Source organism: Channa argus, chromosome 3 (assembly GCF_033026475.1).
Source record: "Channa argus isolate prfri chromosome 3, Channa argus male v1.0, whole genome shotgun sequence".
Taxonomy (NCBI): Eukaryota; Metazoa; Chordata; class Actinopteri; order Anabantiformes; family Channidae; genus Channa; species Channa argus.
The window spans coordinates 6,055,718-6,079,508 of record NC_090199.1 but is presented as its reverse complement, the minus strand read 5'-3'; the positions used below and the strand labels follow the sequence as shown (position 1 = coordinate 6,079,508).

The 23,791-nt window shown below is 42.9% G+C and overlaps 1 protein-coding gene across 6 annotated transcripts in view; it reads right to left on the bottom strand.

Moving 5' to 3' along the window:
• Window positions 1–23,791, bottom strand: part of mgat3b (beta-1,4-mannosyl-glycoprotein 4-beta-N-acetylglucosaminyltransferase b) — a 57,634-nt gene that overhangs the window by 25,865 nt on the left and 7,978 nt on the right. For 2 of the 6 annotated variants that reach the window (XM_067497189.1, XM_067497187.1), the window contains exon 2: window positions 20,737–20,818. The exons of 2 other annotated variants lie outside the window; for them this stretch is intronic. The gene's annotated coding sequence lies outside the window, so the exon portion shown is untranslated. Of the gene's footprint in view, window positions 1–7,706; window positions 8,266–14,029; window positions 14,264–20,736; window positions 20,819–23,791 lie in introns of those variants that run through there. 2 more of the 6 variants (XM_067497186.1, XM_067497191.1) reach the window with 2 other exon arrangements.

Below are 23,791 nucleotides of genomic sequence, written 5' to 3'. Positions count from 1 at the left end.
TACGAGTAAGATAACTCCAAAGAGGGTTATCTGACAGTTGCAAAATTACCCCACTGGCTCTAATCTAATTATAAGTGCATGTAAATACGGAGAGTGACAGAGGAAAGGATGGAGGCTGAGGGAAGGCTGGACGCCGAGCGGCGCATGAGAGGAGCAGAAGGGGGAAAGAGATGCAAGGCCACGAAGCGAAGGGATGAAAGAGAGAGAACGAGGCGCTGCCTGCCAGCGCTGTGATCTTGCTAAAGCAGAAGGGGCGGGAGTAAAGCAGCCATCAGGGCCCTAATCTTCCCTACTCCGCTGTCGGCCGCTCTTCACTTACTAGAAAGGTGATCGGTGAAAGGCCTAAAAGTACACAGTCCCTCCTTTTCCCTCGGCTGTGCTCTCCAGACAAAATAAGTCGCTGGATCTGTGCAGAGAGTGTGTGAAAAGTCAGAAAAGGACCGAGATTACTCTCTGAATACATGTAGGACGTGCTCCTTTCTGTAAGCAGCCGACGTTTTAAGGATTCAACAGGTTTTTTTTTTTTTTAAATGTATGTTACTGGGGTTGTTTGGAATAAACACAGGACGTATGATCACCAATAGCGGCTCTCATGGAATGAAGAGCCAACGTATTGAGTGGATAGCGCCGAAGGATTTAAATGTTAATGAAAATGTCACAGCGATGCAGAAATAGCTTGAAGCTTAAGCCTCATTTTGCAAATTATGTCATAAAATTTTACCTTGTATGTATGTAATCACAGTACTATAGAAGTGCTCCTGAAGACAGCAAAAATATTTTTGTGCTTGCAAAATGAGACTCAACGTTTATACCCTGTTCCTGTCTTCTATAAGGAGGATCGAATTGGTGCGATGTTGGGGTCTCAGTGGCATATAAACACTGTGCAAAGCTAAAAGGAATCAGACCAGTTTTATAATGGGAACGGAAGACGCGGGTGGCAAAAGTGTAGTGTTCTCGTTCACGTGTTGTTTGACTTGGCCGGCAGATGTGCGTTTGCTTACTAGTGCAAAAAGTACATCTTGAATGTGTGTTTAAGCTTTGGCCTCTATTTTTATCAAAGTAGAGTAAGTGCAACACAGGAAAGGGTTCAAGCTTGAATAGCCATGCTGGTCAAAGGGGACAGATGTGATAGGTAGCTGCTCTTAAAAAGCTCGTTAGATTATAGTCCAGTCTGATGTGCGAGTGTGGAGGGAAAGCTTGGATCTACTCTGCAGGGTGCAATCACAAACGTCTGATAAATGCTCACCGACACCGTGATAAAACCACTGGTGCAGTTTGAACTTGAGTGCTTTGAATTAATGGAAACATTATGTGGGCATACGGGAACACAAGTTTGATTGTTGACCATTCAGAGCAAGACCATTAAGAGTTAATGTGGCCTTACAATAGCTGCAGATTAATTATAGTACTTAATACTTGACAGCAGCCAAGGATTTTTTTATTTTATTTTTTTAGAAAAGTTTGCCCTTTCATCTAACTTCTCTCGTTTTCCCCGTCTCACTCATCTAGGTAGCTGCGTTTTAGTCGCCGCTTTCTTTGAATGTTTCAGCTGCCGTGTGCAACTTTGAAAATGCACATTAAAGCGTTTATTGGAACGCACTTCAAAAGATGTGACGCAAATTAGCATTCATCTACATAATCTCTGTATTCTTCATGTGAAATTACCTTTGCAATTGTGATTTCATTGCTTCACACTCGAGTACATTTTGTCTTGTGATATTTTTATTACGTTGTCGACTAACTTATGAGATACAAGGAGTGCCGGCCTGCACACATGCTGTGTTGGCTCCTTTGTTGACTCATATCACAACTGCCTCTCACCCTACACAACCCTGAAAAAAAAATTTTTTAGATTTGCATTACTGACATACTTAGTCAAACATTCTCACACACACTCAATTTCCCACTCTTCATGCTGCTCACGGCCTGACAGGGTTTCATGCAGTGTGACAGCTTGATCAGCAGTTGGGAGCTTTTAGTTGTGTGAGGGCGACGGTGTCCGTTCGGGTCCGGATGACGGATGTCTGCGGCCGCAGCATTGTCCAGACTTGCAACAAGTGCTGTGCCAACTGCGATCACGGGGCCTGTCTCTGCACTCTCGCAGCTCACTTATCTGCTCTACGCACGGTTCAGAAGGCATCATGCACACGGGGAATTCAGAGTGGTTGGCTTGCACTGTGTGTGTGTGTGTGTATTCTGAAGAAAAAACTGTGTGTAAGAGAAAGAAATACAGTCTTACTTGTGCATTTTTGCTGCATGAGTGTAGGCATGTGTGCTGAAAAGACATTGTGTTAGTGTTATCACTGTAACACTGCCTTGGTACCACGCCCTTTGTCAAGTTCTGACTTGACATTTAGGGAGCCAATTATAGCAGCAGAATGGCGACGCAGCACAGATGGAAGGCAAATAAAGTTACACTGCTCCAGAATAAATATGCCAGGAAACAACTTCTTAAAGCTGAACCCAACACTCCACACATGCTTTTCTTCCCTAACCTCTTTTTGACTTAGGAGTAAAAAGAGGATTTGTCGTTTTCAAGACATCTGCTCGGGAATAAGCTGGAGGGCCACATATATTTGTGGCAATACCAACAGCAACACGACACACCGGGAGGCATCTGTTCTTCATTTACGGGAATCACCAGCAATTCTAAGAAAGCTCCTGTAAATATGTACACTGCCCGCTGACCTATTTCAAGTCAACTAACTGCAAAGATACAAAGGTTAGGAAATAAAAAAAAAAAAAACCAGGAGCTCCACAAACACCCAGTGAGGCTGTATTTGACGTCACGCTGCTCACATACTGTGCCTCTAGCGACTGTGTGAGTCGCCCCCGCAGAGGAAAACACGGAGAGGAGTTTGAGAAAGAGAAATGAAGTCTTGAAACATAACCCACAGTGCTGCTGAAAAATCAAGAACACATCAGATGTGCTTCCTGAGGTGTTGCCATAGAAGCAGCCAATGGCGTATATCATCGCAGCTGATTAACAACGGCTTCCACGCGGCGGACATCAGGCGATTTGGCGTTTCAAGTTGGGCAGTGTTTTACAGTCACTGCTGGATGGGGCTACTATGGGTTTAAAGCTAGGTAACTGCAGAAATGTGTAGGGGGAAAAAAAAAAAAGAATGCTGCCGTCCTTGACCTCAGTGCTGTTATATAATAGCCCGAAAGGCTGCAGAGAGTGGGGGTGTGACAGAGGGAGGCAGATAATTACTGCAACTCAGTGCACAATTTTTAAACTAAACAGCCATTAGAATATGCTGCAGTGCATTAAATAGGTTGTTTGAACTTTAAGGGTGAAGTACATTTAGGTAATAATGCTTCACAATGAACAGGCGACAGAATAACTGGATGGTAGAGAAAGTACAGTATGCGGACAAAATGTGTAAAAACACATTTCCTTTTGGGGGGGGGGGCTGACAGTAAGATTGCGGCGGCTGCAGCCTGTTGTGTCGGCCCCAGTCGCTGTCAAGATCACAGCTCCTCTGAGATAGTGGCATTGCAGTAATAAGACAAGTGAAGGAGAATGGAGGAGACAGTCTGACTGATGCACCTTCTTCTTCTTCTTCTTTTTTTTTTTTTTTTTAAAAAGCTGCCAGATCAGAGACTGCAGTCTGAAAATTCTTCAATTACATGATTAGAAACAGACTTGTTCCATTACTGACCCTCACTGTCATTTTCCCGTGTCAAAGGGGGCCGTCAGGTTCAGAACTGCAAACACATTTCCTCCCTTCATGTCAGTGGGGCGTGGTGATCAAAATACTGCTGCTTTGGTTTTGAAGTGCAGCGTAAAGCTGCACTGAAGGTCCCAAGTCAGGTGACAATCCTATGGTGGTTTGTCTAATTACCCATTTTAAGCTATGGACATTATGTAAGGAGAAGAAGGAAATAGGCCTCTGTTTGTGCTTCATATGAACGGATTCAGGTCACTGGTTATCATTTTTGAGTCAGTTTGTACATTTTCCCTGTTGGAATGCAAAATCATTCAAAATCATGCAGCCATTTCACCTCGAGGGGCCCTGTTTAGCAATCCCTGCATGAGTGCAAACGCACATGAAGCCATCTACTAGAGGGCTTTTGAAGACACAAGCCTTCGCAGGACCAAAATCCACATAGCTGTGGATAATAGGGAATAGTTTTTACTGGAAGTACCTTCTGCCAAGAACACATTTCCTATGAAAAATCTCAAGGTGCCTCTGATCTCTGACAACGATATCGATGTTTTGCCGTATGCGGGTCAACAGTCTCTCGTGTGTTCAACTCACTCACACTCCTGTTTGTATAATTAACCAGCAGACGCTCGGGTGCAGCATTCATTCAGCCATTGTAGCCCCACATTCAACGCTTTCGCTTGCCTGCCTCCAGCTGCCGACTATCATCTCGAGAGCTCCTCTCGCCGCCGACCCTTCGTCCCATTTGGACAGCGCAAGCCCCACCTGCACTCAGAGAACTAACTGGAAAAGGTCAGGAATGTAGAGGAAAGAGAAAACTGGGAAGAGAAACCAAAGGGAAAATGTCAGGCCCCTCAAACTCCTCAGCAGAACACGTGTAAAGGGAGAGCAGGCGGGATGCTAGCATGTCAGTAAATAACCCTAGGAATGGTTTGCATTGCTCAGGCCATAGAACTTTTTTTTTTTTGCCTCAAAAGGAGAAAGGGGAGAAAGTTTGCTGACATTTTCAAGCTCCCATCGATGCTCTGTTTCAGATTCTGCACAGCCAAACGCTCATTGCAAAGCATTCCACCGCATCAATATAAGGCATTGTTCCTTATTATGATGACAAATGACCGGGAGGGGGTGACAACATGATGGTAAACCACAAATGGCTCTGGGCAGCAAAAGCACAACAGGTATTCATTTAAGGGGGCTGGACAAAAGCAGGATTTTACCACCAGAGCACATGGTTTGAGTTCACGCAATGGTGTAAAATGGCGGTGAAATGAACCTGGCACCAAGGAACAGATTATGTGTTGCGTCCAAATTCACTCAGTCGCTGATAAAACTCTGATCGATGTGAGCTCACAACCTGAGCTTTCTGCTCCCGTATAGAAGAACCACCTGATCGCAGTGGTTTGGTGCGTTCTCGAACACGCAGCAACAAAAATGGTTCACAAACAGCCACCCAACGATGGCTTGGATGGTTTAAGGGAAAATGGGGTAGGTTAAAAGGCCCCTTACCCATGGGACCCCCCCCAGACCAAAAGTGAGGCAAGAGACAAACTGACCTTTGCATGTCATTGCTTATGTTTTGTCTTGTTTAAATTTTTTTTTTTTGTCCATTTTGCTCATTTCCTTTGTCCTTGCTGACTTTGTGTTTGTCTTTTTGGTGGTTTTCTTTCCTTTTTTGTTATTTCAAATCTTTGCTTGTTTTATGCCCAATTTTAGTGCTGTTCTTTTTGTCAGGGTCTTTTCGTTATGTTGTGTCTTCTTGCTTAACTTCTTACATAGACAAACAACATTACTGGTCTTTGACTTTTCTCTGGTCATAATAAGTTTCTTTTTTTTTGTGGTAATTGTTTCTTATTGGAAGTCTTTTAACTGAGCCATGCAACTTTCAAACAATAAAAAAATAGCACTAAATTTCACACTTGGCCCAGGGACCAATCTGAGGGCCTAATTGGTCAAACGCGTATTAATAAGTGGAAACCATATAAGGCTCAGTAACAGTTATTTCTTGACAAGCACTAAATACCAAGGAACCAAAAGTAAAAAAAATAAAAAATAAATAAAAAATGCTATGCAGTGTAACATTTACTTTGCTGCTACTTTTTGTTGATTCTCCAAAGGCAAACTCAAGCAGACGAAGTCGCAGCGATTTGATGAGCCACTTGAGATTTGTCATATGCCTCGGTTGATTGGAGGCAAAAGGAACCTTTAAAATATGTAAATAATCTGACTTCATTTCCACCGTGTTTGCCTGCTGTAATGGAGTGAGAGGAAGAGCAGTGGAGCGGGTTGTGGGTTTCATCTAAACAAACAAGATGCATCTTGGGATAGAACCTCTGACACTTGATCTCTTCTCTGCATTTTTCCCCCCGAACTGCCGCAAAAGGGTTCCTGCAACCCCACCCAAGAAATAATGTCCTTTCAGGGGAAATGCAAAGTGAAATACGCATAATGAAACCCTGCCTTCTAAGGTCACAACATGATTTCATATACCGTCACTGAGTAACTTAGAGGAAGACACCCACTGTGTGTGTGTTCCAGCTGTCATATCTAAAAGTGACACCACAGGCAAATGTTGCTGACACGGCTCCACCACAGCTTGAAAGGGGTTTATTGTAGGTTGGTCATTAATTTGATAGTGGTGCACAACCAAGGCAAACATTGTGCAGAACGCTGCAATGAATGCAAAGAGAGCAAGTGTTTTCCAGCACTATGAGAGAAGCAGGAAAACAGGGACTAAAAATCCAAATAAAATGGTAAATGTTCTGCACTTATATAGCGTTTTTCTACCCATTAGTACTCTAAGTGCTTCACACTGCTTCTTATTCACCCATTCACACCACGTGGGGTTATGTGACACAGGTACATATTTTGATCGTGTTAGAAAACATAAAGCTTTGGGGACACGCTTCGGGACTGATGCACGAATACGTGATCTGATACACGTGGACCAGGAGTAACAGACATAAAGTAGCATCCCCGTTCTTTTTTTTTTGGATTCGTTTATTGATATGCTAATTGTTTTTCTTTTCCATAATTGTGAAAACGGTTAAATTAACTATTATTGTGTGTGCATATTGTTTATTGCACAACTCTTAATAGTTGATTGACAAATGGATAAATAAAAGGATAATTAAGAAGTGGTGAAATCTCCCTGTGACATAGATTCATTGTTAGCAACATTGTGATGACTTTTGTGGTTAACGGGACAATGTGTATACGCTGTTACACCATCTGTAGTGATCATGAATCTGCATAAGCTGCTGCCAGAATAAATAACGCTAATACATGAAGGACGGACACTAACGTAAAGGACACTAAGCCAAACGGGCATTTTTTTTTTTTCCCCTCCACCAAAATGTAAAAAATTAGCAAAGGAGCACCTGTCACATCAGGCCGCTCTGGCTGTCTGTGGAGGGAATCATGAGAGGAGGGAGAGGCGACTGGCAGCTCATTAAAAAGTGGGAGACAGTCTGTTAATGACATGCAACACTCAGCTATAGCACCTCACCCCTACTATGAGATGGTATGGAATGACAGAATGATACAAACACACACACACACACACACACACACACACACACACACACACGCGAGAACACAGGCCCATGACAAAAATATACACAAGTGTGCTAATGTGACTGCCTCTGTCTGTCGAAAACAAATGCCCTTATATAGTTACACATTCAAGCATGCGTGTACACTGAGAGCTTAGTAACACCTGATGGTTTTAATGTTGTGGCTGACTAGTGTACACATTCACATGTTCACATCAAAAGTAGTGAGGGCTAGTTGAATTCATGGCAATTTCTGGTTTTTCACCATTTAATTACACACAGACACACACACACACACACACACACACCCCAATTACATAGACCCTGTTAAGCCTATTAAGCCTTCCTTCATTCTTGTTTTGCATAAAGGCGCAGCTGAGACTACACCCTGAAGAATCACATTGTCCTCAGTGAACTGCAAATTACTACACAAGTTCTGGTAAATGCTTTTATGCTATAATATTAATTTAAAAGGTAATTAAACCTGTCATTGTGCTCTGCAATAGAGCAGGTTCCCAACAGCAAGCGGACTAACTTGAGGTTCAGCAACTTGCTCAAGTCCAATTTGACATGTTGACCTGAAGAAGATGAAGACCGAACTGGTGACCCTGCAAGTTGATGGACAATCTGCTTCTTTTCTCCAGGGAAAAATGTCTCCAGTGTGGACAAAGTCAAAGGAAACCATTATTATAAGCAAGAAATCAGTGATGTCCTTAATATTCGGCCTCTTTAATTAAAAGAAAAATTTAAATCCATCGCTCAGCTTCAGCAAACCAAACACCTGCTTAGGATTCGCGAACTGTCCTTAATATTAAGATCCATTTTCCCCCGTTTGCCCTACTTATTCCAATAACCGAGTAGGAAGCCAAGATCAAAAAAAAAAAAAGACAAGCAACATCCACAAATCGACTGTAATCATTCAAATCAGCAATGAGAAAAGATGAAATCGTCCCTCTTGTTTTTTCTGCTCTAAGGTCACAACCCAAAACAGCTGCACACCACAGCGAGACACCTCTGACGCCGAACTTTTCCCCACTGAGCGTTTCATTGCTGTAACGCTTCGGCTACCCCCCCACTTGAGCGCACATTCAATTTCCTGCTCTTTGCGTTACTCACATTTTTTTTTTTACATTTTTTCGGCATCGGGAGGAGAATACGTTTCATTTCCCTAGATCACTTTCTGTTTCGATCAACCGACTGCGAGACGAGAAGAGGGAGGGAAAGCATCTACTCCCCCCAGCAACAGAAAGGGCAAAACTAAATTCCCGTGACCTTAAAAAGAGACCTGTTAGAGAGGACAACTGAGGAAGGAGGAATAAGGTAGAGCTATTTAATGAGAATAATTTGTAAAACAGAGGAGGACAGGATGTGATTCAGTGACTAACATCAGGAGACGAGTTTCCACCCTACACTGACTTGCACTCTCCGAAGGGTGAGGAGGTCTCTCCACCACTACCGTTAACGCCCCACCCATGTGCGTTTATTCGATTCATCATTCAGCTGCAAATGAAGTTTCCTGTTAAAAGAAATTCTTGGACGCAAAACGGCAAACGCACAAATTCCTGGATATTAAGGCGATCCATCTGTTGAAGCTGTGGCACAACATAAACGCAGCTTTATGCTCAAATAGATAAATTGGATCATTTAGAAGGACAAACAGCCTCTCTCTTCTCCCACTAAAAATGCTGCATTATGTCCCCGAAACAGTGAGGGCTACAGAACAGTCGGGGGGCTTTTGTCCAATGTCACGCCTCGTCAATGAGTCTTTAAGAGAGAATTAAGGATGCCTCAAATACACACACACACACTCACGCACACACACACACACACACACACAGCTTTGCATGCTTTAGAGCAAATCTTGTTTTGCCAAACTAAACAATAATAGCAATCATTGTTCGATACAAAGAGCAGCATTCATCGCATTATTCAGGGTCTGTTATAACATGAGTAAAACTTCAATTCATGCCAAAAAGGCGCCAAAGACACTGCAAACATGTCTCGCAATCTTTTCCACACAACCACCAGGATCGGTTTGCGCCAAACAAAGAGCAACTGTCACTCAAAAAGCAGTGAAATAAAGACCAATAACTACAGAAGGTGTGACACCAAAGTCTGCAATCTATTAAAACATCAGGTTTTTGTGGTGCTGCACGATTGCGTCACGTTGATTTGTGAACATTCTCCAAGTTCATATAAAGAAACCTCCACTTGTATATTAATAGCACTTTGCTTCAGCACTCTTCCATCGTGGTTACCACCATGCTATGAAAATCACTCGGATGGCAGATTGGCAGTAATGGCCTGCAGAAAAGGTGCCATAGCACTGTACCAGAGGCGAGGCGGTCTGAGAGACGGAGACGAAAATAGGCCCAGAGAGGCACGGGGCGATATGAGGAATCAGGAAATGAGAGAAAACTGTAACTGAGTGTGTCTGTGTGTGTGTGTGTGTGTGTGTGTGTGTGTTTCTATGGTTACATGGACACATCGATACGATTATTGTGAGGACATTTCAGCTGGTCTTCACAACTACAAAAGGGCCGTTTGAGGGGGTTGGTTTCAGGGCTAAGATTACAGTTGAGGTTTGGGTAAGCGTCAAGGTTGGACAGTTAGACCATGACTACACTAACCTAGGTAAATCTGCAACTGCACAGACTGAAACCCCAATAAACTTGCATTGTTTTCCCAAACCAGCCTCTTGAGTGTGTAAATCTAAGGCTGCCGGCTCGGTGTTGTAGCGCGTACAGGTAAAACACAGTTGAGCCTTGTAGACTGTACCCAGCTAAATGTGGACTTGGTCTTGGGCCTGTGATGGACCACAGAGACAGTTGGACGCCTGCAACTGCCAGTGAGCATCTGACGCCATCGTTTTTGCAGCATTTCCCACACCCCTGGCACTATAGTCGAACCCCCACCTGCGGCTTTGAATCGATGTCTGATGCGAGAGACACGCTGCTGATACCAGTCTTTGCAGCTTGTTCAAGTGCCACTTGTTGGCCCAGGTGAAGCCGGCGTGAGGCTGGTGTGGTGTCCCGGCCTTTTGTTGTGATAGTTAAGGTTTGCGTAAGGAGCTAGAAGATGGAATTGTCGGAATAAAGAGCGGAAAGATCAGCAAGCCTGTTAAAATGAGAAGAGGGAGGATTAGAGAAGGGAGTTCTGATCATTAGCACAACCTTGACAGCTTAGTAACTTTCGGTAAGTAAACTATGAATATGGTTTATCACGATATAAAACTTCAAATTGTCGTTATATTGTCGTTGTTATATGAAAGTATTTGTTAGAAGGAAATGTCAATCATACAAAAAAGATAAGCTTTGCACATCACACGACTGAGGAAACACAAGTCAAACACATCGTTTGATTAGTACCTGCCAGCAGACTCTGGACAGGGAAATGTACACTTTCATCGCAGCTCCATTTTGTACGTGTGGGACCTTAATTAAAGAGGCAGTAACATTGCAACACTACAATCTACTGTTTACACATGTCGTCAGTCTGTTTTGACCTGTCTGCAAGCTTTTATCTCCTGCAGCCTCCGTATATGTATCTGTCATTTTTTATAACTATTTTACCGTGTGTCACATGTCTGTTGAATTTACTGAACATTATGAAAGAGGAAGCAAAGGGAGGGTTCAGGATTTTTGTGCAACAGTGTGTGTATATATATAAAAGGAGCCCACAACTTCCTCCTTTTCGGTCGCTCACTTAATAGGCTAAGACTTTAGAACAGTATGTTCCGGTGTCTTTAGCTGTAAGAGTACACGTTTGGTTACAGTAAAGAGAACAACTAAAAACATCCATGCTATAAGGAAAAAGTCCTTTTTCAGAGGCAGATCAAGTACAACCTGATGTCTGTAATGAACTGTAGCTTCTTCCAAATTATTATAGAAGGCTTTCCATTAGTGATGCACAATGAGTGTTAGCCTGTCAGATTAGATAACTTTGAAAGTGAGATTTAATAAAAAATAAAAAAAACAAAAACAACGTGACCTATAGCGGGTTTTTCCTACCATACAAAAATCTTAGGCACAGCACCCACATGTTTCTGCAGAGCACCTTAAGCCACGTGAAAGTAAAAGGTGTTTAGGCAACATAGACGGTGAGCGTCTTATGAGTGGCCAAAAATAAACAAATCAATGTCGACAGGTGAGTTTGTTTGAAAAAGGGCAAATAGAATGAGCTGTCAAAAAAACAATCAAGTGTTTGGACAATATTATTAGTGTGACACAGATTAGAGCAACCAGCTGATTTTCTATGTGCCTTAAAAGTCTCTATGCTAGTTGTGATGGATCACGGCCGATTCCTCGCCACTACTCTTCCTGCCAGTAAACTACTTGTCCCTTGTTTTTGCTAAATTTTACTAGTTGAATTTAATTCTATTCTCTCAAAAACACAAAGATTAGTAGCATGGGGCCCGGTGGATCAGTGGGTAGAGCATTGGCTTGGGATGCATAGGGCCGTGGGATCGAATCCCACTCCACCAGGTGTGGCCCTGCCTGGTCCCGAGCCTCCCAAACAAAATAAATAAATAAAAACATTTTTAAAAATAGGAGGGTTGCATCATTGATAACATATTTTTTGTTTGTTTAATTTGGAACATACACTTTTTGTAATACTCCATTTTACTTGATCCGAGGAGACCTAATCATGCCCTTTGTTTATTATATCAATATTGTCGCAATAAAATCGTGCAGCCCGAGTTTCCATCCACCAGCTTTATATACATTTCCAATTTGGCTGCAGAAGGGTCGGAAGAGTTTTTGCATTCAGCGGAACTGACACTAATAGTTTTGCCTATTACAGAACGAGACTGCTGTACAGTGCCTCTCATTTCAACTCATGTATATGTGTGTGTCTGTGTGTGTGTGTGTTTGAAGGAGAGACAGAAATGAGAGGGGCATTGTGGGGTCAAGCAGAGGGCTAGGCACAGAATTCTGTATGCAAGTGTGTGTGTGCGCGTGTTGGGTTGCCAGTCTGTCTCCAAGACAGTGCTGTTGGAGCACAATGAAGCCCATTCAACTCTGCACCACCTCTATAACAGTGCTGTATCACAGCTACTGATGGGGTGGGGGCCCATTTGAGTGCATCTCTCACAAACACACACACACACACACTCGCATAATCCTTGCTAGAGCCATCTTTGAATTGTCATTATGTTGATGTAATACCGTCATGGGAAAACGTGATGACGGGGTGGTGGGTCAGGTCGTGAATAATAACTACTGACTTTTATCATGTAATGTCAGTGCACCGTGACATGCTTTATGAAAGCTGTTCATCATTTTAAACTCACACAAGGCAACTTAAAAGCCCTTAAAGCTTATCAGTGATGGGCAATAATACACACACACACACACACACACACTCGCATTTTCATATAATAAAAACACTACAGCGACATGAAAACACATCTAGCTGCCCTGCTGGAGCTTTAATCCCCTGTGACAACATGATGTATGGCTACATTATTTTCTCAGAGTGAGCTTACATGTTTGGAGGTAGGTTAAGGAGTGAGGCATTTCCTAAAGAAGGTTTGCATGAGGAAATGGTTTCAGTCAACCCCAGCACTTGACTTATAAGTATACAAGAATGAGTACTTGCTAAAGTTTGCAACCCAAAAGTCAATATATCCATTTCAAGACTGAGCTGCTATCATCAGTAAATTTAAAAAAAAAAAAAAAACTATGATGAATCCAACCTCAGAGGCCAGCAGTATCTGTGCATTTCTTACAGAGTGTTCCCAAACGTCTTCGGATGATTTATAGCAACAGTAGGAACCAGTAAGTACTTTCTCCCACAGAAGCAGTCATTTTGGAAGAGTAGGCGGCGTTCCTCACATACAGATTTTATTTTGGCAGCCCATACAAATAGATTTGCTCCCACCCACTTAGATTCCTCTGCATCGCCGTGTTTATTCCTGCATTTCCTCAACCCAAGTGCGGAGCCTGATTGAGCAGTCTGCGGTGGTGCAGTCATCACAGGCCCGGAGGTTAGACTGCCCCAAGCAACGCTCAAAGTAACGGGTACATTCATCAGTACGTCACTTGAATATTTGCACTCTGTGCTTGTTTGGGCCCTATAGTCCAGTGCATTTTCAGAGGGAAAAGAAGCTGCTCTTTAGCCGCATTAGGCTCCAGGCCTGGTTCATAACTTTGGTCAACAACTACAGTTAAAAGAGTTTTAATTTCCCAAACTTGAAAGTTTAAAATACTAATATTTAGCTTTCAATGTAGACCTAATCAGCAAATGTTAGCTTCCCAGCACTGGAAACTTGTAGTGTTTAGCTCAAAGCATTGCCCTGTTCAGGAGTACAAACTAATTTACCTAACAAAATGCAACAATAACCCAGTTGTATAATATGAAAAGAAAAAGTAAAACCTTTTTATTTTGTAGGGCATTTCCTAATGTGACATGACTAAGAAATTCCCTCAAAACAACTGTTATTTGGAACAAATTAAATCACAATTGCACGCATTTCCAAATTATTCAATCTACTGCAGGGCAGGTCAGCTGAAAATGCAAAAAAAAAGGAAAACCTGTCAGGCACAGCATGCACTCACTGGCCACTTTATCAGATACACCAGTCCAATCTAATGCAATCCAATACAGCAGCTCAGCCATGAAGTCTGTTTTTACAGTTATCATTTTTCAAACTTAATAGAATTTTCAATAGTACAGGTGTAACCAAAAAAAGTGGCCTGACGTAATCAGCATTTTGTTTTGTGCTTTAAATACAGACAAACATTTACCTGCCCACAGTCTCTGCTTATGCTCTATACAATCTGAAAAGTTCATAAAGTTACTGACCTGACGTCTCACACAGGTGGTGGCCTGTATTTGTGGAGTGTCCCACGAACACCTGATCTGTCAAATGACCTTTCACAATTATTCCCCATGTTTAGCTCCTGCCATTTAAAAGCCTTGGTCCAGTCACCACCTATTGTATTTAAGGCATCTACCACAGAGACAGTGCACCAGTGGGACTGGTGTCCGCTTACACAACCTTTACAGAACAATGAACCACCAGTGGCCTGAACCGTTCGAGCATAAACACTTCAATATTTGACTAAGAGGCAGGAAGGGCAGCGAGGTGGGCTGCTCTTAAACGGAGCTAATTGGTAGGCTGGCAACACACATGGTGGCTTTTAATCTAAGCCAAACAAGAAAATGTATTTAGTGAGTGAGGCAGCTACAGGTCTGAACACCTCGGTAATAATATTCAGTTATGCTATGGTATTGCAAAATGTCGTGCGTGTGCTTCAAATGTAAAAACGAAACAAATGTATTTGCATTTTTTTTTTTTTTTTTCAAAGAACAAGTAACCGTAAGAGGAGTGTGTGTACATTGTGTTGCAAGGGTCACACAGTTTAAAAAAAGAGCTGCTAAGAGAAAAGTAGATTTATGCCTGTACTTTGCATTGCTATTTCACAGGTATTAAAGTTTTAGCCTGCAAACAAACACGAGTAGATTTTAATACTGATCCCGACAAATCACATTATTCTGATCATTTGAAACTGCATATGAAACTTGACATGATTTGAAGTTTTAAAACACTATAAACCTGTGTGCCACAATCTATTTCACACAAAAATAATATCAACACGCACACACAAAAAAAAAACAGTGTTACTGGAAGCAACTGAGATGATATTTCAATGTCCATTTATACAAACTGGACATATTTTCAAACACGCTGAGTGCTTCAGGTCGTCATCAGAAGTCAGTCACAGATGAGTAGGGATAATCTCATCAAACGTGGTGGGAACCGAATCTACACAGTGTTAGATCACTCGTCGAGCCCAGCAGCGCGAGTGCAACACGCACACGGACACACTAAGAGCTAATGAAACAGTGTATGTTGGTAACAGATGATGGCACGAAAATGAGCTGCGGAATCCATTAACACAGTCAAATATCACGAGATAATGTCACAGATGTGCGTGTATGTAAATGTGACCATGTGGTAGAAACCAGCCAACAATAATCAGGCTATTATCTCCACACAACAAAACAAATTTTATTCAGCGAGTATTAATAATGTCCAAACAAACATGGTGCCCTGCAGCCAGGCCGGCAGCCCTCAACTCTTTCCCAACATGCCACGCAGGAGAAGTGGTCATTCGCTAACTCAGCAGCCAGTCTCTCTCTGTTGATTCACAGCATTTGTCAGCGGAGGCAGCTGACGCCGAAACCCAACTCATCCCCAATGGAAACACAGAGCGGACTTTAAATGCGGTTCCACGTCAGCCGACTCACGTTATGCGGAGCGTCAGACTTCCAAAGCTTCGGGATTCTTTAATTATTACTGCTGGCTACGGTTACACAGGCCGATGAAAGAACTTTCGATTGACCTACTAGCCCACAGCCAAGGGTCACTCAAAATAAGAGCATTAGTGTGTGGGAAAGCGTTTTGTCCATCCTATTTATATCAATGATGGTAGACTAAATAACCAAACTACTTCTTCATGGACTCCAGTCCAGGTCAACAGCAGCACAATCACCAGAGTGATCAGCAACTGAAGTTTTCGATTGTAGTCTAAAAGTTTGCGGGAAAATTTCTTGTTTTAATCTCGGCAACCTCAAGCATTTCAACAGAATTAAGAAAAGCTGTGACGCTGGAAGTGGACAATATTTGTGTGACCATTTATCTGTTGAGCAGGACAAATATTTTGCCATCACATTAACGCCTGCCTGCGTTTAAGTGTTGAGCCCTCCCAGAGTTTGATGCATCTGGCCAGTTGTGTAACCACGTCCACGGAATATACAGCAGCAGGCAGCCATCGAGGCTTCCCCTCCTGTCTGCAGCCTGTCGGCGGGTGGGCAGGAGTTTTGGGATGCACGGCGAATAAACAGTGTAATCAAGTGGGAGGAAATCCACCGAGATTCAACAAGGAGAACAGATGGATAGACCACACACACACACACACACACACACACACACACACACACACCAATAGCATTAGGATCCAGCACCAGCAGCAGCAGAAATGTCTTTGTGAGGGGACCACACTGACAAAAGCAGCCTAAAAAGAGGGGCTTTCCTGGCCAAAGTGAGGGGAAGCACAGCTTTTCCAGTTTTTGCAACCCCCTGAGAGCACAGTGTGTGCGTTTGTGTGTGCTCACTAAGCACTGGGACACTTTCCCAGATGAGATTCTCTGCTGCACGATAATCCTGATGAAAATGTCCCCCTTTCCTCTCCATCCTTCCCTTTGCAGACAAACAGCTGACTGGCTGCCCTCGCTCTTCCTCTCCCACCTTTGTTCCCGTCTCACCTCCCGCGCACTACCAGTGACAGACTCCTCACTGACGTAGGGAAACACCCAGAGAGAAAAGTGATGCGATGGCTTGTGCGTCATTGTCACCGTTAGAAAACAGGACAAACAGCTGAGCTGCTTTTGTTGTCATTTGAAGTGAATCATAAAAACGCCCCCAACCTTCCTCTTAGGTTATTTTTCTGCTCACCTCTAGCCCACGAGTGATGTTATCACAGCCCTAACCTTTGTACAATAACAAGAATTTATGTCCATCACACACACACGCGCTGATGCTTTCCAGAAAAACACCTTGTTTGCATCTGATGAGGTTAAAACAGCGACTTCACTTCTCGCCATTTTACAGCGGCTCTTAAGAGACATTTTTTAGGATACGCTGGAGGCTTGCAGGAGATTATAAAGCACAAAATGTGTCACAAGTGAATGTGTTGCTCATTGTCTTGCATGGAGATGACCCCCCCCCCACTCCAAGCAAACAATGGTGGCACATGTTTAAGACTAAACATAACAGTACAAAAGTCTCTCCCGCGGTTTCTAATTTGGACGATAAGTTTACTTAATTACACAATCAGATCTGGCACAGAACCACAGTCACAAATAATTCTCTTGCGTTGGGCTCGGGGCAGCTGAAATATTAGATAAAACAGCATGACACAGATAGTGTTACCGAGGTCCGAAACACACCCAGCGAGGATTTGTTGGTCCAAAAAAAAAAAAAAAATGTCAAGGTCTAAATGTCAAGGTTTTGTAAACATTTGCAGTATAACTTTTTTTTTTTTAAATCAGTTACTGATATTTCAATTTGAAGCAGGATCTTAACTCTTTGAACTCTTTTTATTGATTTTACTCCCTATTGCACAGTCTTGTGTCAGCCAGCCCCTGCCCTACACTAATAAAAGGTTAACTTTTGACTGGTTTCGCCATTGTGCAACATTTGTCACATGACACAACAGATGTTGATAAGAAGCACATGGACAGGACAATCTAGTCCACAGGCGTGTCCAGACTGAAATGGCAGTTTAAAGTGAGACAAAGACATTTCTGTGCCAAATTTGCACTTAGCCTGAGGCTTTTTGAAACAATTTCAGAAAAGTAAAAAGTTAAGAAATTAGTTGAGAGGCTGGAGGCACATAACACAAACTACTGATGAACAGAGATAGAAAAGCAAATAGAGTGAAACTCTAATGTCTGTAAACCAAGTGACCCTCGGGGACATCAGTCAATATTAACTGACTTTAGGCCCATTTTTTTTCACGCCCACGAAGAGAGGAGGTGCCACCAATACATTAGGCACTAGCCAGTCCTGTTTCCCTAATGCAACCACACATAGTCATGAAAAACCTTAAGAAAATTGTGATGAACGTGAAGAAAATTCATTACTGATTTCTAAGCAGGCACATTTCAATAGTATAGCTGTCAAAATAACCCATAGAATTCTGAATAAATAATCACAGGAAAAGTAACACACGCTGAACTTTAAAATCTGTAAATTCTTTATCGTTTTACTCATGTGCCAAATTAATTCGAAATAAAATATTCAATACTTTCACAGCAAAAACTGATGTATGCGATTTATTTAAACTAATGTGTCATTAATTAGATTAATTTTTTAAAATCGCTTGACGGCCCGAATAAAGACACATTTATCATTGATGGGAATTAGAGAAACTGTAATTGTACTGTAAACTTCAATTTGCGTGTAAGGCTTATAATAAAGTTGAGAAGATGAATGAAATTTTAGCTTTTACCCATCTGCAGATTATTGACCTATGGGCATTATGATCTGCAAAGCACCGCACAAACTGCACACAATGAGCCGAGTTTTGCAGTTTCTCGTCTTTCAACATTCTCTTTTTCCACTTTTTGTTGTGTGTAACACAAACCATCTGTTTCAAGCACACAAAGAAATATCCGCATATACATCTCTGACCCCGGCCTGACTGGTGCTACATTTCCAACTCCCACTAGAGCCCCCCCCCCCCTTTTTTAAATTGTAGGGCATTGGTACGTTCCAGCACTGTAGCCTCAATAAACACACATGCTGGGTCGAACACAGGTCAAGTCCATTTTCTCTCTCTGCAAGGTAGGTCTCCTGAGGTCTACATGGCGGGACATGACTGTAAGGTGACACTGAGGTGACCAACGAGGTGGGGAGGGGGGGGAAACAGAGTGTGAGAGAGAAAGCAGGACACTCAGAAACAGAGAGGGAGGGAGAAGTAGACATCCTCAAGGACAGACAATTTCTATTTTAGCCCTGTGGTAAACTCGGCTTGGCTGCCTGACAGGAGAACGACACAGTGGCTATGAGAGAGACTGGGTGGGGGGGGGGCTGCAGAGAGAAACTGCCATATTAAGAAAAGGAGAGCACCCTCCAAACAGTAAGAAGCGAGGGAGAAAAACACGTGTAGGGCAGGAAAAGGTTATGATGCTGGTCGGCCGTCAGTTCTGTCCTTGACAAAAAGCAGCAGCATGTGGAGTGCTCTTCATCTACCCTACCCGTGCCCTGTGCCCCCCACCCCCCCGGCACACTCAGTTTGACCTACCAGAGCAGAAATCCATACTTCATCATCACCACAACTACTGCCCCCTCAAGAGCCTGCCTGAAAGAGCGGCTGTATTTGTGTGTGTGTGTGTGTGTGTGTGTGTGTGTGTGTGTGTGTGTGTGTGTGTGTGTGTGTGTGTGTGTGTGTGTGTCTCTCTACTAGGGAGGGGGGTTATTGAGTGGGACTAACAAGTCACTGCATCACGCAGACTCCAAAGAGGTCAATATCTCACAGTATGCAACCAGCAGCTGCTTCTGCATCACCGTTTTCTCTCAAGCACATAAACCAAAGTCCTTCCTTTTTATTATGCTGACCAGCAGATGTGATAAGGGCTACGGGTACCTGTGTGATTTTGACGAGATCCTTGTTAAACTGTTTGTGACTGAACTGGTTCTGACAGTAATCTTTATAGCCCAGCAGATGGCACTTAGGCAAGGTCATAGTAATGACACCGGATGGTAAAAAGCTGCTGTAAAAGCACCGGCAAACAGAGTGAAGAGGACACACGGTGGCGGTGCTTGGCCTGGTCTTCAGCGAGTCCACTCAGAGACTAAATGCAAACAACTCTCTGTGACGAAAGCTTCATTATTATTGTCATAATTAGCATGTAAAAGATACAGTCTCACTGATTAGGGGCGACATTTTGGAATTCTACATTCTACTACAATGTACATACTGGGGAACTATGAAAACCAAACCGATTAGAAATAGAGGCTGTTGATGTTGCAGTACAATTGTTCATTGTATAAAATCTTTCTGATCTGTTAAACCATAAAAAAACATTGAAAAAGTATAAAAAAAGTTTTTTAACTAAATGGTCTAAGATCAAAACTCCAAAGAGATAATGGATCTGCTTTTATTCATTTATATATCTCCTATAATAATTCTATTACACGACATTGGTTTGTTTATTAAAAGAAAATAAATAATAAGTAGTGAATGCACTGTAGATTACAGAATCATCTCCCCACCCCCACCCCCCCCAAACCGATCCTGTTGACACGGGCCTCTGAAAGCCGTTCAAATGGAAGTAGTAATTATTGCATCGAGTTAAACCTGTTTCAGTGTCCTGTTGTTTTTAGGCCTTTAGTATCTTGTGAAACCTTATCAATTTCAAAATTCTTCTTTTGAAAAAAAAAAAAATTGTTCTAACCGCATCCGTTAAATATCAACGCGCTGCCCAAACTTGCGCAGCTGCAGTTCAGTCCCTCTTTCTAATTCAGAATGTGGAATTCAAAATGTGGTTTCCATAGATAAGCACTGATACCAGATGTCAGAAACCACGTCCGACACCTGTGACGCCGCCTCTGCATCGAGTGCCTTGCTCGAGGGCCCGGCTTCACACAGAAAAGCATTAGGCTTGTGTGCTTGCACGCCCAGGAATACAAGTCTTGCAGTAACGTGGGATTTCAGATTTGCAGTTAAATTGTGTACACAAGGTGTGTGTGCAGTTAACAATTAATGGAAAACTTCACTGCAAGTCTGATGTCAGGCAAAATTACACACACACACACACACACACACACACACACACACTGCATGAAGCGGATATCAAAAAGAAAAAAAGAGATGCGTCTGTCTGATTCTATCTCACACAACAGTGTGAGCAGTCAGAAACATAGCACTGCCACCATCGTGTGTATGTGTGTGTGTGTGTGTGTGTGCGCCAAATTGGAGGTGGAAAACAGCTTAACTCACCCATCAGCAGCAGCAGGCTGAGTTTAGCTGTGTCTCACCTGCTGGCGCGGTTAGTGTGCAGCATGGGACCACTTCACATGCACTGCAGAGATTACACATACAATGGTAATGATGCACATAGAGGAAACTGGTTCGACTGCGTGATTCAGGTTCATGCAAAAACAACAGGCAATGAACAGGGCTATGCTCAAAAACAGGGCATTTTTCTAGTGTGTCGGATGTAGCAGCATGTTTTCCTTTTGCTCTCCTTCCACTCTCCACTGAACTATATCTTGTAATTACTTTAGAACTCACTGGGGTTTTTGTGCACCTGTGTCTCGGCAGTGAAAACATCTTTCGTCCCACTGACATCCAATGGTACAAAGAGCATATTAATGCCAACCACTTCCCCCACCAAGAAGAACAGGCTCCTTTGGACTCAACCTTTCACCCAGCACTTGGGTGGAGACACCAGAATTCCTACAACTGTGAGCGGCTAAGCGATTATTCTGCTTCTGCTGCCGCCGCCGCCTTATTTTAAGCCATTTTACCAGCATCAAATAAACCAGTGAATGTAACCCAGGATCCATTTGTGTTCCTCCACAGCTGCTGCTGCTGCTGCTTCAGGCCGTGATCTTTCAACTTCAGCAGTCTGCAGGAAACGAGTTATGTGCACAATGTGCTTCCTGAGAGAAGACTAGTTTAAGTTTCTGTCAGGACATTACAGAGTCTTATAAAGCAAAAATCAACCTTTCCTCTGCAACAGTTTACACATTTGTTGTCTTGTTTTTGTCTTTGTGTTGTTGTGTGCAAACTAATTCAACTATGGTGGTAATACATTCGTGAAGCCTGGTTAGATTTGCGTTTTGTTTTTTTGCTTTTTTGAGTTTTTATATTTGCATTTATTTGCAAACCATCTGCCCTCGTTCCTCAAACCCAGAGTTATAAACAAAAGCAAATTACTTTTTTTTAAATTTGACAGGGAAATTTAATTTGGCTACGCAAACATGTTGTCGCTGCTCTCTGCGGCCCTTTTTCCAATGTTCACACCCCGAATGATATCAGTTGTCTGCAGCCATCTGCTTAGAGCAACAAGCCTGGCTTGTCGTCATTTCCTGCAGACTGGCACTTCTTTTAAATTATAATATGCTCCGCTTGGAAAAAGTCTGCTTCCTCCATTTCGATTTAAAAATGGCAGTTTTAACCTTCCAAACACCAAACTTAAAAAGAAGTACATTTCCCCGTATGCAAATTCACCATCATTCTTTATCGGATTTCTCCTTGTGGGTTTGAAAATCATTGTGCTATGATTACAGGAGTGGATGTGGATTCCAAAAAGCAAGAGAGAGAAAAATGGCCGACTTTCAGATGGCAAGACAGGCAAACCAGGATGCTGTGAAAGAGGAAGAGACTGCTGATTTCTGCGTGCCCAGATCACCTCTGGCAATATTAAGTGACAGCCTCACTGTGTGCCAGCAGAGCCATTTGTTTCAGTCTTGCAACTTGAGTTGCAGGCAGTGAAAAGAGGGAGCAACATAATGAAAGTAGTGTGTGAGAAAGTGGGAAAGGTTGTGCATGGATGAAGCCGTTATATACGTGAAAAAATGCATATGACAGTTTGATAATGAGGTAGGAATGGAGAAATATATTTTCCATTTTACTTTATCCACACGACTTGTTACAGTGAGGTGACTGCAGAAGGTGTGTGCTGAGAAAGTACACAAAATATTGGAGATAAAAACTTTCTAGTCAAATGGTTCATAAGACTCTCACATCTGCCCGATAAATATAAAAAAAAGTTTAGTGTAAAAACACAGTTCACCATTTTATAGGGAGGGCGCTTTCCAAAGTATTTCTTGGCTGAGACTCCAGGAAGTTATGAGTCCCAGTAACGATAAAGCCCGGACACGTCCGAATGGACTATTCCCACATATTACGTGCTTCGCCCTGCGTTTAATTCCATTCTTTATTCCCCTTCTTGTGTTATACATCTTGCCTTGTTTGGGGCTTCTTTAGTGGCCATTTGCTTTGTTTTTATGTTGTTAATAAAGCTAAAGTGAAACGGAGAGAATGTGTGAGTCAGGGACAGATGACACGAGTGTGTTATTAATCAAAATCTGGCAAAGAGAGTGAGCTTCAGCTGTGGGGCTCATGTGGCTCTTTTAGTCCGACAACTGGATAACATCCTGCCATCCTCCCCTCCAGCACCCAGTGTCTCCAAGTTCTTTCTATCCTGCTCTCGTTCGCCCCCCCCCCCACTTCTCATCCATATATTCATCCATTTCCCCATCTTCATATTTCACTCATAATCTGAGCTCTGCGGCTATGTATTCACCTCCCTTACGATTCACTCTGATTAACACACAACATCCATTTTCAGGGATAGCAGCTGTGGCTACTTCCCATGTGGCATCAGCAACCCTGCCCCCGCCCCATTACACGCACACACACACACACACCAATCCATCGCCCTGTCTCTCAGCATCAGCATCACTGTGGAGTGAAAAGGCCAGCATCCCCATGAGGTGTGGTCTTTGTTGACGATGTTGTTTTGAAACGTGGGGATCTGGGATGTGGGTCGGGGCATTGTTGAGCACAAGAAGCCACAGTGAGACAACCAAAGAGTAGCAGGGTAGAGGCCCTAGCAGCCCTCTTGTCTATGTTTAAGCTGCTAAAAGCACAGTGAAGTGCAACCTTCCTGCTTTTCCCCCAGCTTAAAGTCTTTCTTTCTCTGCTCTCTTTAGTGCCTGGCGGGTATTGATCCATGACCAATCGCTGTCCAAACAGGCTAAGGAAAAAAATAAATAAAAAAAATCAAACTCCTATTTAATCAAAAAAAGCCATTTCTGGATTAAACTGGACTGAGTGAATAGTGGGATTTCAACTGAAACCGCACATAAACTGATCCGTCTTTACCTTAAATTATGAAATAATTACAGCTACCCGACACGCATCGTAAAAAACCTGCCTTCCCCCCCCCCGAGAGAATGGACTGAGCATGCTCATTAGCACTGCCCTGCTTCACACATTCACACCTGGGAGCCACCAGGTACAGCTCCCGCGTGCTGCTGTTGCA